This window comes from Pan troglodytes, chromosome 14, assembly GCF_028858775.2.
Source record: "Pan troglodytes isolate AG18354 chromosome 14, NHGRI_mPanTro3-v2.0_pri, whole genome shotgun sequence".
NCBI lineage: Eukaryota > Metazoa > Chordata > Mammalia > Primates > Hominidae > Pan > Pan troglodytes.
Window position 1 is genome coordinate 57,459,830 of NC_072412.2, and position 13,872 is coordinate 57,473,701.

At 42.4% G+C, this 13,872-nt stretch overlaps 1 protein-coding gene across 1 annotated transcript in view; it reads right to left on the bottom strand.

Annotated features, from left to right (window-relative positions):
- Nucleotides 1–13,872, bottom strand: part of TMEM272 (transmembrane protein 272) — a 123,444-nt gene that overhangs the window by 63,176 nt on the left and 46,396 nt on the right. The window lies entirely within an intron of this gene.

Consider the following 13,872-nt stretch of genomic DNA (forward strand, 5'->3'; position numbering starts at 1 on the left):
TGGGAAGCCCCACCAAAATGTGGGAGTTAAGCAAGACAGGGGTAGAGGTGGCATCAGGAAGCAGGAGATCCAATACAGTGGTCAGGGGAGGGGAGATCCCAGGGGACAGCTGTGGCCCAGGCCCAGGCAGAACCCCAGTCCAGAATGGAGCAGTCGGAAGTCATTAAAAAAGACAAGACGAAATTAATGGAACTCCTAAAGTAATTGAAGGTGTTAAAAGGAGAATGAACATTGCTGGAGGAGAGTTTGAGAGTGAATTAGTAGTAAGTATGGAGAAAACTCAGCAACTGAGAGAAAAACAACAGTTACACATTAATGTCAAACAAAGAGTTGTGCAGGAAAGGAAGAATAGTGTGGTCTACTACATACCCAGCTGTGAATGGCATTTATGTAGTTATGTAAAATATAAATAGCACCGAATAGTGATCCACCCAAGTTACAATACACAATATTGGAATGAGAGAGGGGATGGGAAATCTGCTCATTTTTTAATTGTGGGAAGTCAGTATATAATGCCTAACACTAAAAATTTTAAAAGTAGTAAGATAAGCATATTACTTAAAGCAATGTTTCTTGAATTTCATCATACATCGGAATCAACCAGAGGGCTTGTTAAACCACCAGTTGTTCTGCCCCATCCTTCTGCTCCAGCCACACAGAACGTCTCTCACTTCCCTGCAGTGTCTAATTCCCTTGTGATGTTGGACTTTTGCATGTGTCACTACAGTAATTGGGATGTTCTTCCCTCAGCCTTCACCAGGATGAGCTCACATTCATCCTTCAAGTATCAGCCTAGATATGGCTGACTCTGAAGAGCCTTTCCTGACCTCGCGATCCTTCTGGGGTCCCTCTTCTACCTGTACTTCCCCTGGCCCAGCACTGGTCACCCATCTTCTAGCAGACTGTAAGGTGAAGAGGGCAGAGACTATGCAGGGGATACTCAAAGGCTTTGTGGCTGCCCAGCACCTTTGGAACACCCTTCTTGTGTTTGGGGAATTTCCCGTCTCATCTGTGAAAGTCAGAAATTTATTTCCCAGCCTCCCTTACAGCCAGAACTCAGACATGTGATCCAGGCTCCACCAATCACAGGCATCCATGCCAGACCTCAGTGAAGAGAAAGATGCCATATGAAAGTCATTGTGTGAGGGCAGGAAATCAAGCTTTTAGAAGAGCAGGAACAGAGGCCCTGGCAGAGGGGTCCCTGCCTGGGACAGTAGTGTGAGCCAGAGCCCACACCCTGCTGCAGGGGCAATAAGGGCTCTTTTGGAGCATTCCAGAACTATTTTCTGCATAATGTTCTTGGCTGTGTAGCCACTTACCCTCACTCTCTGGCTGTGGGGGAAATTTCCTGAGCTACTTAATATCCTTCGATAAATGCCATCTCTAATAAGCTAGCAAGAGTGGGTTTCTTTCTCTTTTTTTAACTAAGAACCAGGCCAAGATAGAGAGTAACTGTCTTGCTTTGAGTTTTATCCTCAGTGCCTAGCAAATCTTGGGCATGCAATAGATACTCAGTACATGTTTAATGATACAGATGAATGAAGGAAAGAATATTTGATGACCTCTGACTTCCCTGAGGGAAGGAGTGTGAGGCCACATTAGGCGCTTCTCATCCTGCCCCTTCCCAATGAGGAACCACACATCTAGGTTTGTATCCAGGCCTTATAACCCCACACCCAAATGCAGGCAAAGGAAAGATGCCCCCCTGATCCATGGAGGATCCCGTTCTGAAGATCATGATCACCTCTTTAACCCCAGGGAAGGGTGAGTCATACGGGTGAATTCTCCCTCTCACGGTTGCAGGTGGGTAGGAGCACACTTCAACACTTGTTTTCCTATTTTTATGCCCACTGCAAACTCCTCCAGCCAGAAGCGCTGGTTTTGCTCGTGTTTTATGGCTGTGCTGTCTGTGCCTGCCTCCCTCCTCCTCCACAATTTGAAATGAGCTCTTAAGTAATATAAAACAATGCTTCGTGACAGCCTGACTGGGGTTGGATTGCTAGGGGCGGTCACTGCACACTGAGCTGCACATTTGCAGAACTCAGAGCTTGTTGCTTAGCAACAAAATGGGATGCTGGATTAACTAGTTCTAGACCCACATTTCCCTAACCAATGCGGCTTTAACCCTTTGCTGCAGAGCAAAGACCCCAGCAAAGCCTTGAGAACAGAACAGTTGCTCATGTTGGTTGAGAGCTTACTCTGCTTTAAGCACTGTTCTAATGCTGTGCATCACATTATATCTCAATTAATCCTCACAACAACCCAGTGAAGTGGTGCTACTATTAGCTTTGGTTACAAATGAGAAATCTGAGGCATAGGGAGCCCAAGGTCACATAACCAGTAAAAGGTGGAATGGGGATTTGGACCCAGGCTGTTTGGCTCCAGAACTCATTTTTTTTTTTCAACCAAGTTAAAATGCTGCATTCAACAGCCACTTTCAAATGCCTTTCCCTTAAAGCAGCTAAAGTAGGAAGCTCACCAATGGACATACCTGCTTCTTTAGCAGCGTGCAAAGTGAAAGAGTTTAACACGCTACTTACACTGCAAATGCTCACATCCACAGATGACCTGGTTTTGATGCCAAGGCCTTTACCACACATGACACATGACCAAGAAGATATTCTGATGACAGTTCCTTGGAATTCTACCCACCTACTCCTCTCCAGACCCACTGGAGGGTCAACCAGACTCTGACTTGGCCCGGGGTTATTTCTTCACCTGGTTTGGGGTGATGAGAGGTTGCAGCTGTGCAATGGGCACAGAACTGGGAAGAAAAGAACCTCCTTGCAGGCGCTGCTGATCAGGGCATGAGCGCAAGCCCACATACAGCCTCCTGGTCAGGCTCAGCTCCCACTTGCCTGTACAAAACCACCCAGACATATCTTACTGAAGGCCTCCAGGTATGAGACCTGTGGGAGACAGCTGTCTTTTCCTCCCTAGCCACAAAGATCAGTGCAAACCCCAACTCCAAAACCAAAGCCCTTTACTTCTCCCCTGCTCTTCCTCCCTTCTGGGTCTTCACCCAAGGCAATTCTCTCCTAGCTACTTTTCCCTCTCTGCCTCTGGTCCGCTAGGTTTCCTAGAGCGGATCTCTTTTTCTAAGTTGGAGCTTCACTGACCGGCTCCTTTTCATCCTCAGCCCTGTGCCCTCCCTCCAGTTTGTTCTTTGCAGCTCTCCTGGGGGTGTTCCCCCCAAAAAAAGGAACAAATGTCACTGGAGGGTGACCAGGAACCATTTATCAGTGCGTTGGCCTCTTGGCTTCTGGAACATCTTCCACAAACTCCCCGGACTCCACCATGACCTCTTTCCAAATTATGTTCTCTTTTAATAGCTCCTGTTGGATTTTCCTTTGAAGTGTGGTCAATAGACCACTATATGGCCCCTGGTGGTCTGTCTATTAAAAGATCTTCAGGCAGGGAATTCAGGGTGTCATGAAATCATTTCATTAGCACATATTTCACCAGTTTGAAAAGAAGCTTAACTGTGGGTACAGAAATCCTGTTAGGTTCTCAATAATCATTACCTATGCACAGATTCACACATCTACAAAGATTGTTCTGTGCCTTGGTTAATACTCAGTTAACTTCACATCATTTGCATTTAGGATATTATTCACTTTTGTTAAATTTGTACACTCTGATTTTATTATTGTGTGGTCTTATATCCTCATGATTCTAAAATGGAATCATTGAAGGGAGATGATGTTTTTGGGAGCAATGGGTGGTGAGCAAGCAGGTACTAGAAGGTCTGGAAAATCAATTTTTGGTGTGTAAATTTGTTATTAGGTATTGGGAAACCATTAAAGGTCTTTGTTTGCTCACTTGTTTTTTGCATGTGAGCATGTATTTTGCTGTTTATAACCCCAACTATCTTATAGGAGGTGAGATTCCATTAAACAGACAATCCTTTGTTTGAAGAGTACTTTGTTGGGTTTGAGGTGCAAGCTGGAGAGCAGGATGGTGAGAGGTGGATTTCTCTGGAAATCTGGAAACTAGCAGGCAAAATCTGGGACCTCCAGTCAGCAATAACTCCAGAATTTCTACACTGCATGAAACTGAAGATTTGGTTAGAAGGGAGACCCAAAGCTAAAGCCCCGTCTTCCAGCCAAAACTTGACACTCACCAGTGTTCCTAGGAGTGGCCTGAGAGGCAAGGATTGAGAACCAGAGATAGAAAACAAGTAGCTTGGCAAGATGCACACAGCTCTGTCCAACCTGCACAATGTGACCCCCTCTGAAGGCCTCTTCCCGTCCCAACTTATCATTTAAATGCTGTGTAACTAAACACTTCAGAAGATTAAATGTGATAACATAGGTAAAATGCCAAGCACACAGAAGTCCCTCAATAAATGTCTACTTCCTGCCTTTTCTCCCCATGTCATATGCTGCATTACACTAGAAGACAGGGCAGAGGTTCTGCCTTGTCCATCTCTGTACCTTCAGCTCCTTGCACAGAGCCTGGCTTACGTAGGTGCTCAATGAATGTTTGTGTGCTTGAGAGAATGGGCCATAATTTACTAAGTCATTCTACTAAGCTATGTATTAATCATTGAACATTGTGCTTGTTTTAAAATTTGCTTCATTATAAATATCACTACAATGAATATATTTGTCCCAATTTTGGATTGTTTCTTTAGTTAAGGCTCAAGAAAGTAGAAACAGTAAACCAAGAGGTAAATTTCTCCAAATTATTTCCTGATGTGTCTAAATTGACAATTCTACCAGAGCTTTCAGCATTTTTCTTACCAATTTGTATGAAGTATTTAGATAATGAAGATATTAACTCCTGTCTTATTTGCTGCAAATTCTTTTCCCACTCTTGTTGTACTTGTTGTACTACTTAAGTACCGATGTATGATTTTATTTCGGTTATACTGTGGTCACTTTAAAATTTTAAGAAACTTAAAATTGTAATTTTTTTCTGGAAAATTTATACTTAGGCCTCTCCCATATATAAGTGTGATAAATAGTCATTGCTATTTTCTTTTGTTGTACCCCCCCTTGTATTAGTTTGTTTTCATGCTGCTATGAAGAAATACGTGAGACTGGATAATTTATAAATTGCGGTTCGGCGGGGCTGAAGAGTTCCATAGGGCTGAGAAGGCCTCAGGAAACTTACAACCATGGCAGAAGAGGGAGCAAACATGTCCTTCACATGGCGGCAGGGAGAAGTGCCAAGCAAAGTGGGGGAAACGCCCCTTATAAAACCATCAGATCTCAGCTGGGCACGGTGGCTCACACCTGTAATCCCAGCACTTTGGGAGGCCGAGGCGGGAGGATCATGAGGTAAAGAGATAGAGACCACCCTGGCTAACATGGTGAAACCCTGTCTCTACTAAAAATACAAAAAATTAGCCAGGCATCGTGGCAGGCACCTGTAGTCTCAGCTACTTGGGAGGCTGAGGCAGAAGAATAGCTTGAACCCGAGAGGCGGAGGTTGCGGTGAGCCGAGATCATGCCACTGTGCTCCAGCCTGGGTGACAGAGCGAGATTCTGTCAAAAAACAAAACAAAACAAAACAAAAACCATCAGATCTCATGAGAACTCACTCACCATCACAAGAACAGCACGGGGGGGAATGCCCCCATGATCTAATTACCTCCCATGAGGTCCCTCCCCCAGCACCTGGGGATTACAATTTAGATTACAATTCAAGATGAGATTTGGGTGGGAACACAGAGCCAGACCATATCACCTCTCCAATAGCTTATTTTTTAAGTAAGTAACTCTCGAATGTATTTGGAATTAAATTGGTATTTGATATATGGAGAAAGGTAAGGGCCAGAGAGATTTTTCTACACTGCTAATGAGGAATTTCCTTACAGTGTATTAAATGACTCTTCCCTTCACTATATGAAGGCTTTTTTGTTACATATTAAATTTATATGTAATATATTTGTATTTCTTGTTTCTATTTAATGTTTTGTTCCATGTGTTAGAATTTCCAAAAGGACATAATAAAAAGATGGTAACACTGGGCTTCATGGTTTTGCTCTCAGTTCTCATGACAGGCTGATTTGTATTTACACAGAGATTCTGGTAATTTAAGGCCCAGCAGAGCCTCCCTTAGGAGATACTGTGCACGAGAAAAGCCACAGCCCTGGGCCCCACAGATCACAAATAAACAGACAAAGATTTTTGAGCTTTGTAACCACTTTGGTCAATGGGAACGTAAGCAGAACTGGGCCTCTTGGCAATGTATGTCTCCTTTTCCTCTAGGCTGAGAAACAGAGAAAACCAGTCTGCAGGAGGAAAAAAAGAACAAAACACACTTGCAGAGACAGCGAGGTGAGAGCCCAGCACAGGGACTTCCTGTGCTCCTTACAGCATGCCAGTTTCTGGTCCCTGACCTCCTAAGGCCAGGTTCTTCTATGACATAATCCAGTACCCTACCCATATGAGACTTTCGCGTTTTCTTATGTTAGCTCATGTTCCCTTTTCTTGAAAGCGAAAAAGTCTTAAGTAACAGTAACTCAAAGGATTGGATGAGCTGTCTACTGCCACGACTCACCATCACTCACAGAAGTAATCCATCAAACTCAGGGCTGAGAACATTGCAGATGACTTTAAGGGGTTTCCTGTGTCATCCAAACCCATCTACAGAGAATGTAACAATTAAAAATTTGTACAATTCAGAGGAAGATTTGGAATAGGGGTTGAAGTTAAGATGAGTGGTCGCTCATTTGCCTTTGCAAATGAAAAACGTGTCCTTTACCTTCTCACACACACCCGCCCAACATACACATGACCCTTCCACTTCCACCAGGAATTTCAGATCACTTGCTTTGTGCCAGGCACCAAGCATACAACGGTGACTTGCAAATGGGCATCGTCCTCAAAGACTTTAAAATACAGTGGGAGGATAAGACTTAGTTTCAACAGAATGTGGCAGGTGCTCAAAGAGAGGTTTGCACAGGGTGGTTAGGAATGTGGAGAAAGGTCATTTAGTCCAACAAGAGGGTCCAGGAAGGGCTTTCTAGAGAATAAAAGGAGAGAAGGAATCAAACAGGGAGTCGAGTCATTATGGATGCCTCAAGTTGACACCCTGGTTGACAGCGAAAAGAGTCAGATGCTCCAAATATTCTCTTGTAACAACCAGAATTCATTGCTCTTCCCTTTAACATGCCATGGGGCTGAAGGGTGGAATAGTTGGGGGTGGGAGGGGTCGTCAACGAAACTGTAGATTTTCTGTTTTTAAGCTCAAATTTGATTTGAGAACATTAGTAATAGAACATGCATGGGTAACAAATGATAGAGTCTAGTTTTGATGGGTGCTTATTTTTGGAAAGTAGTAGGTGGCTGCAGTAATTTTGAAGTTTCTAGATTGTTGACTTTCAAATTCAATTCCTTTCACCAAAAAAAAAAAAAAAAAAAAAGTAAGGACTCTAAGCTAAGCTGTGAACAAAGAAAGACTGAGAATCTATTGAAATACTTGAAGAGAACCTGTATAATTATGAGTCTCCACCCTGAGGCATGGGCCTGTAGTATTAAAGTATTTGGAAATTAGAATCAGTTATTTTTAAAAACCTGATTGGGAAAACCAAGAAGGTAAGTAAATGATGAAACATACAGGGAATTTTTTTTTAGTCACACTGTTTGTTGTACACAAAGTTAAATGACAGAACAATACAAAGGAAAAAGTCAGTCGGTCCCCACACTACCTTCCCACCCATAGAAATTATACTCTGGTAAAATAAAATAAAAAAATTGACAAAATAAACATATGCTAATGACTAAAAGGAAAAATCTAGAAGTTGAAATTCTTCAAGACTATTTTTTTCCATTGGGGCCACATTTTTGAATGTGGGCAGCAGGCCCCACAGTCCCATGGGTGCCACAAGAAAACCACAGATCTTGGTCAGCAGCATCTAACTGCCAGCCATGGAGGGGGTGAGGGATAAAAGACTACAAATTGGGTTCAGTGTATACTGCTTGGGTGATGAGTGCACCAAAATCTCACAAATCCCCACTACAGAACTTACACATGTAACCAAATATCACCTGTTCCCCCAAAAACCTATGGAAATAAAAAGTGTAATAAATAAATTCCAGCCAAGGTCCTGGAGAATGTTGGGAAGAGGTGACTGAAGTGATCATGGCCTACACTGAAAAGTTAGGTGAACTGCCATTGCATAGCCAGAGTAAAAAGAGGCTGAAGGATAAGCCAGTAACAATCACCAAGTATTCTGGGTGTGGCCGAACAACTGAGTAACACTGAAGGAAAGGTGTGGAGGCAGCAGTAAGCAGGGATTTAGGTCATACATGCTGAGGCTCTTACTGTGATGGTTGTTCTCTTCTGGAAAGGAGGTAAAATCTCTTCTCTGGGGCTGTAGGAACAGGGTAAATTGTCATTCACCAGGGATAGTTCTAATATTAACAGCCTGAAAGGTTATAGATGACACGGATGGTGTGCCTTGAAAGTTTATTATATTATAATAACTCTTTTAAAAAAAATCAGATAATGAGAAATGAAGGAAGGACTAGGAAGGCGGCAGGAGGAATGGAAGAATTTGAAATCAACCTATCTGATGGAAAATAGAAAGAGGAAGTAGGAGGAGTAAAAGCTTCAAGGGCTGGACAGAAGTGGGGAGGGGTGTTAGTGAACACAAAGCTCTAAAAAACAGCTGCTGTGGTCTGAATGTATGTGAGCTCACAAAACTCATAGGTTGAAATCCTAATTCCCAAGGTAATCTTAGCAGGAAGTGGGGTCTTTAGGAGGTGACTGGGTCATGAGGATGGAGCCCTCATGAATGGAATTAGTGCCCTTATTAAGGAGACCCCAGAGAGCTGCCCTCCCACCATGTGAGGGAGCAGCAAGAAGACACCACCTATGAGCCAGGAAATGAGCTCTCACCAGACACCAAATCTACCAATGCTTTGAACTTGGATTTCCCAGGCTCCAGAACTGTGAGAAATAAATTTCTGTTACTTATAAGCTGCTGAGGTTATGGTATTCCATTACAGCACCCCAAAAGAACTAAAACAGTAGGAGTGCAAGAGAGAAAGAGGACATGAGGTGTTGGTAAGGGTTGTGTGGTGTTTAAGAGTGGATTAGCATTTAATCTATTTTCTATGGTGTGAGACTAAAGAATTTAAAGACAACGATAAAGAAAAAATTATTTAAAACAATTTCATTTATGAAATTGTGTTTCTTTGAATGTGACATTGTTTTAGGACTGAACCACGTATGTCTATGATCTTGTTGGGATTGCATAAATTAGCCACTCATTTATTCATCAAAACCTCATTCAATGTCTAATATGTGCCAAGCACAGTCCCTGAGATTCTATGATGTCATTTAGTTACCCTAGCTGTTTTCAATAATTAATATATATATTGTTAACTGTGCTTAATGACATTTTGGAATTGGACTGTTGGGTCTTTATATTGCTGAGACTCCTACTTCCTATTGAAAGAAAAGCTGTATATGTTATCCCCAGGTATAAGCTTGTTTATTGTCTGATCTTAAATAGGATATTGAAGCAGTAGTATCCCAAATAATTTTCCTTAACTAGCATCTAACCTTGGTTTTGTAAATTAGCGTCCTAAGAATTAAAAACCAGACAGGTAGAAATACCAAAGCGTGGTCACAATATCTCATAATCTAGTTACTTCTTCAAATGAACCAACAGTTATAAAAGTGTTGAAGGGACAAAAGGGTGGCATGGGGGGTGAGGACAATTGCCATCAGAACCATGAAAAACCTGCCAAGAATATATTAAAGTGGCTTCAGAAATGGTGAAACCTAAGTGATGGTTCTATCTACTCTGTAAAAGTGTAAATATTACAAACTTTTCATTAAAAAATAAAAAATAAATATAATAAAAATAAATAACAAATAAAATATATAAAATAAAATAAAATAAAAACCAAAAAAATAAAAACAGTTGTGTTACAGGATTCCTTGGAGTGCCGCTTTGCCAGCCAGAAATGTCTGCAGCTGCCATGACCTCCGCCCAGGGCCTTGCTCAGGCCCACCAGGCTTGCTCCACCCACTCCACCCAGCAGGCTGCACTAGGCTGGTGCCCTGGCCTGGTTCCTATGCCCACCATGCCTCCAGGCTCAGCCTGTGGCTGGACTGGGTGTGCCACGAGTGGCTTCCTTGTTGGGCGCCACTGTCTAGACGAACACAGTAGCACCTGAAAACTTGGAGATGCCAGCAACCGTGGAGCCCCAAGGGGTGTTACAGCTCTTGCCCAGGGAGTCCTGAGGTCTAAGCTCCCAAGAAATCTTGCAGTATTTGTAGTTCAGCAAGCCAGCCAGGAGGGAACAGTGCCCAGTGGATTCTCTTCTTCACACCTGCAGCTTGGCAAATGGGGGCATGTTACAGCTCTCTTGTTCTCAACTGCCCCCAGCTCAGTGAACAGGGGTATGTTACAGCTTTTTTCCCACTCACCATTCAGCAGGTTTCAGGTTCTTGTCCTGTGACCAAAGGAATGAGGTACGTGAGCATCGAAGAGTGAGCAAGACAGAGAAGAATTTTCTTGGGCAACAGAAAAGCTCTTGACCCGAGAAGGGGCCTGAAGTGGGCAGCCCTCAGCTGCGAGAGGGGGCCCTAAAGTGGATGGCTGTCTGTGAGGCTGAGTTCGTGGTTTTTATGGGCTTAGAAGGGGGAGTGCATGCTGATTGGTCCATGGGTGAGCTTTGGAAAAAGCACCATTCAATTGGTTAAAAGGCATCATCCAGAAAGAATCAATAGAGACAGAGAGGGTAAGACAGGGACTCTAGTTGTGGATTCTATCTGGGCCCGGCAGCTCGGTTTTCAGGCTTTAAACTGTCTTTGGTTTGAAGTTCAGGTTTCACCAGGGACTCATCCCTGTCTGCCCAGGAATTTGTCTCCTGTTGCTACTGGTTGAAAACACAACTAATGATGACATTTGAATTGTGCCTACACCTGGCTTGTGTTTGCCAAGTGCACTTGTGAGTTCTCCTCCATCCATGTAAAGCTCTGCTTCCCTTGATACATCCATTCCTTTGTCGTTTTATATTCCAGCTTTCATCCATTCTGCTCTTTCCCTTTGTAACTAAAATACTTTAAAAAGATGTCAAAGTAAAAGTCTGTGTTGCCCTTTTAGGTTGGAAGAGGGAGGGAAACACTGGCAATGTGGAGGGACTAGGTTTTCAATTACCATCAATAAGTGATACCAACTACTTAATCACTATCATTTATTGACCAGTGTTCATGTAGCATCAATAAAGAGGTAGAGAATGATGCACCCTCAGGCCAGAATTCTACAATAGTTAAGGTTTGCTTCTAGAAAAGCCTATCCTCCCACATCCCTAACATTTCCACAGTAAATAAGGAAATGACCCATAACCTGTATTTGACAACATGCAGGATTCAGGGTTGATCTTACATTTTCCACAGATGGGGAGCCTAGAAAGTGAAAATTGGTTGTGGCAATGTTGACTTGGGTTTGAGATTGTTTCTGTCTCCTATTCACTGTGACTTTATTTAGATGTCCCAGGCTTTGCTCTCTCCTTTGCAAATATTATATTTCATAGGGTTAGTTTGATAACAACATGAACAAATAGTGAAATGAATAGTTGATAGCCCTAAAGCAGTGTACTAATGTATGGTGTGGACTATGGTATAGCCTGACAATTAAAATGTTGGAGACTGGAAGCAGATCAACTTGTGTTTGACTCCTGACCCCTCCACCTGACTTGGTCATGTATGCTGACATTGGTACATGACCTCAGTAGTGTATGGTGAGGTCCTCTGAGATTGGAGTCAGACTTCCCAAGTTTGAACCCTGACTCTTCCCCTCGCTAGCTGTGAGAGCTTGAAAATCTTCTCTGCATTCCTTAATTTCATCATCCATAACAAGGAACTTAAAATGGAGCCTACCCCAAAAGGCTCTGATGAGGATTAGCTGAGCTGATACATGTAAAGCACTTAGGACATCACCTGGAACACAGTAAATGCTTGGTTATGATGATGATTAAACTCTCCAAGTCTCTGTCTCCCTGTTTGTAAAATGAGGAAGTTATAGCTAGTCCATAGGGCTGGTGTAGGATTAAATGAAACAGTGTTTTACCACCTACACAACGGTCTCAGGCACAGAAGATGCTTTCGGGGTCCAAGTGGTTGGTGCCATGATTTGTATGCCAGTCAAAGTCAGTCATGGTAATCCTATCCTCTGGCCACTAAGCTTAGAAGTGAGCAACTGACCCATTTCTGTCCAATAAGATGTGAAGTTCAGTCTGCTAGGGGTATCCATGAACACTTTTGTCTCTCTTGAAAGAGACCAACAGGAAAAGACTCATTTGTGTCTGGATGTGACACTTATTCCTTTTCACTCAATTTTCATATATAGCATGTATTAATCCGTTCTCACAATGCTATGAAAGAATACCTGAGACTGGGCAATTTATAAATAAAAGAGATTTAATTGACTCACAGTTCCGCATGGCTGGGGAGGCCTCAGGAAATTTACAATCATGGTGGAAGGCACCTCTTCATAGGACAGTAGGAGAGAGAATGAGTGCCAGCAGGGGAAATGCCAGACACTTAAAAAGCCATCAGATCTCGTGAGAACTCACTCACTATCACAAGAAGAGCATGGGGTAAACTGCCCCCATGATTCAATTACCTACCACCGGATCCCTCCCACAACATGTGGGGATTATCAGGATTATAATTCAAGATGAGATTTGAATTGAACCATATCACAGCATAACAGCAAATAAATGGGCATGTATAAAATTTGCAGTTGCCAATACATTACAGTAGAATAAAATCTCTGTAGAACAAAAAGACTTGTAAAGAAGCCAGGCTCTGGGCTGGCTTTACTATTTGTACAGAAGCAAGTTTCCCCTCCTAGGCACTTCCCTTTGTATATAGACAGTCAGACTCTGGTCTTGTGGAATTGAATGTCTTAGACACACGACCACATTACCAAACCACAGGATCCCAGATTTCAGTCTCTGTCCCATCTTAAGTCAAGCCAAACAAATAAATGTCCAATGAGAGCAAAGAATTTCTAAAAATATAGCGAGGGCCATATACAAAGCTTGCCAGCCTTATGCTCCAAACAAAAACTTGGAGGTCATGATGTTTCTTGGATCACTCAAAACTCCATAAAGGAAGAAGCTTGTAATCTTCAGAAGGCTTTCTTCCATGTTCAGCTTCCCCACCTGGTACCTAGACCTTCCATCACACCCATCATTCTCCTTTATTTGTGTACGAATTTTACCCTCAAGGTACTGGTTTGGGAAGGTGGTGTAGAGATCTCAAGAGAGAAGACACTAAGATTAATGCAGATGACAAGCATCCAAATGACTGCAGACTCTGGAAAAAACAAAGAGGTGCTGAAGGAGAAGTTGGGATTAAAAAGCCAGCAGGTGGAGGACTTTGGTTTTAGTTTTAAATAGCTGTCAAGTTATTAAACAATAATATTCACATTTGTTGAACAGTTAGTACCTGCCAGGCAATCTTCTAAATGCCACACATATAGTAACTCACTTAATCTTCAAAATACCCTACGAGGAATGAACTTATATTATTCCCATTTTAAAGATGAGAAAAATAAGACACAGAGCTGTCAAGTGACTTACTCAAAGTCACAAAGCTAGTAAAGGGCAGCACTAGGATTTGAAACCAGGCAGTCTATCTCTAGAACCAATGCTCTTAACCTCTCCACTGTTGGTATCTTAAATAAAGATTATTATCTTTTTCTATAGACAAAACATTTTCTGAATTTTTTACATCATTCTTACTTCAAGTTATACTTACTACGACATAATCCATTACAAGCAAAGATTTGGGGCAGTATCTTGGAGCTGTCATGATTCCATCTTAGTAAGTTCCCAATTACAGGAAATTTCCGGCTGGTAAATAATTAAGTAGTGAAAACTAAAACCAAATATA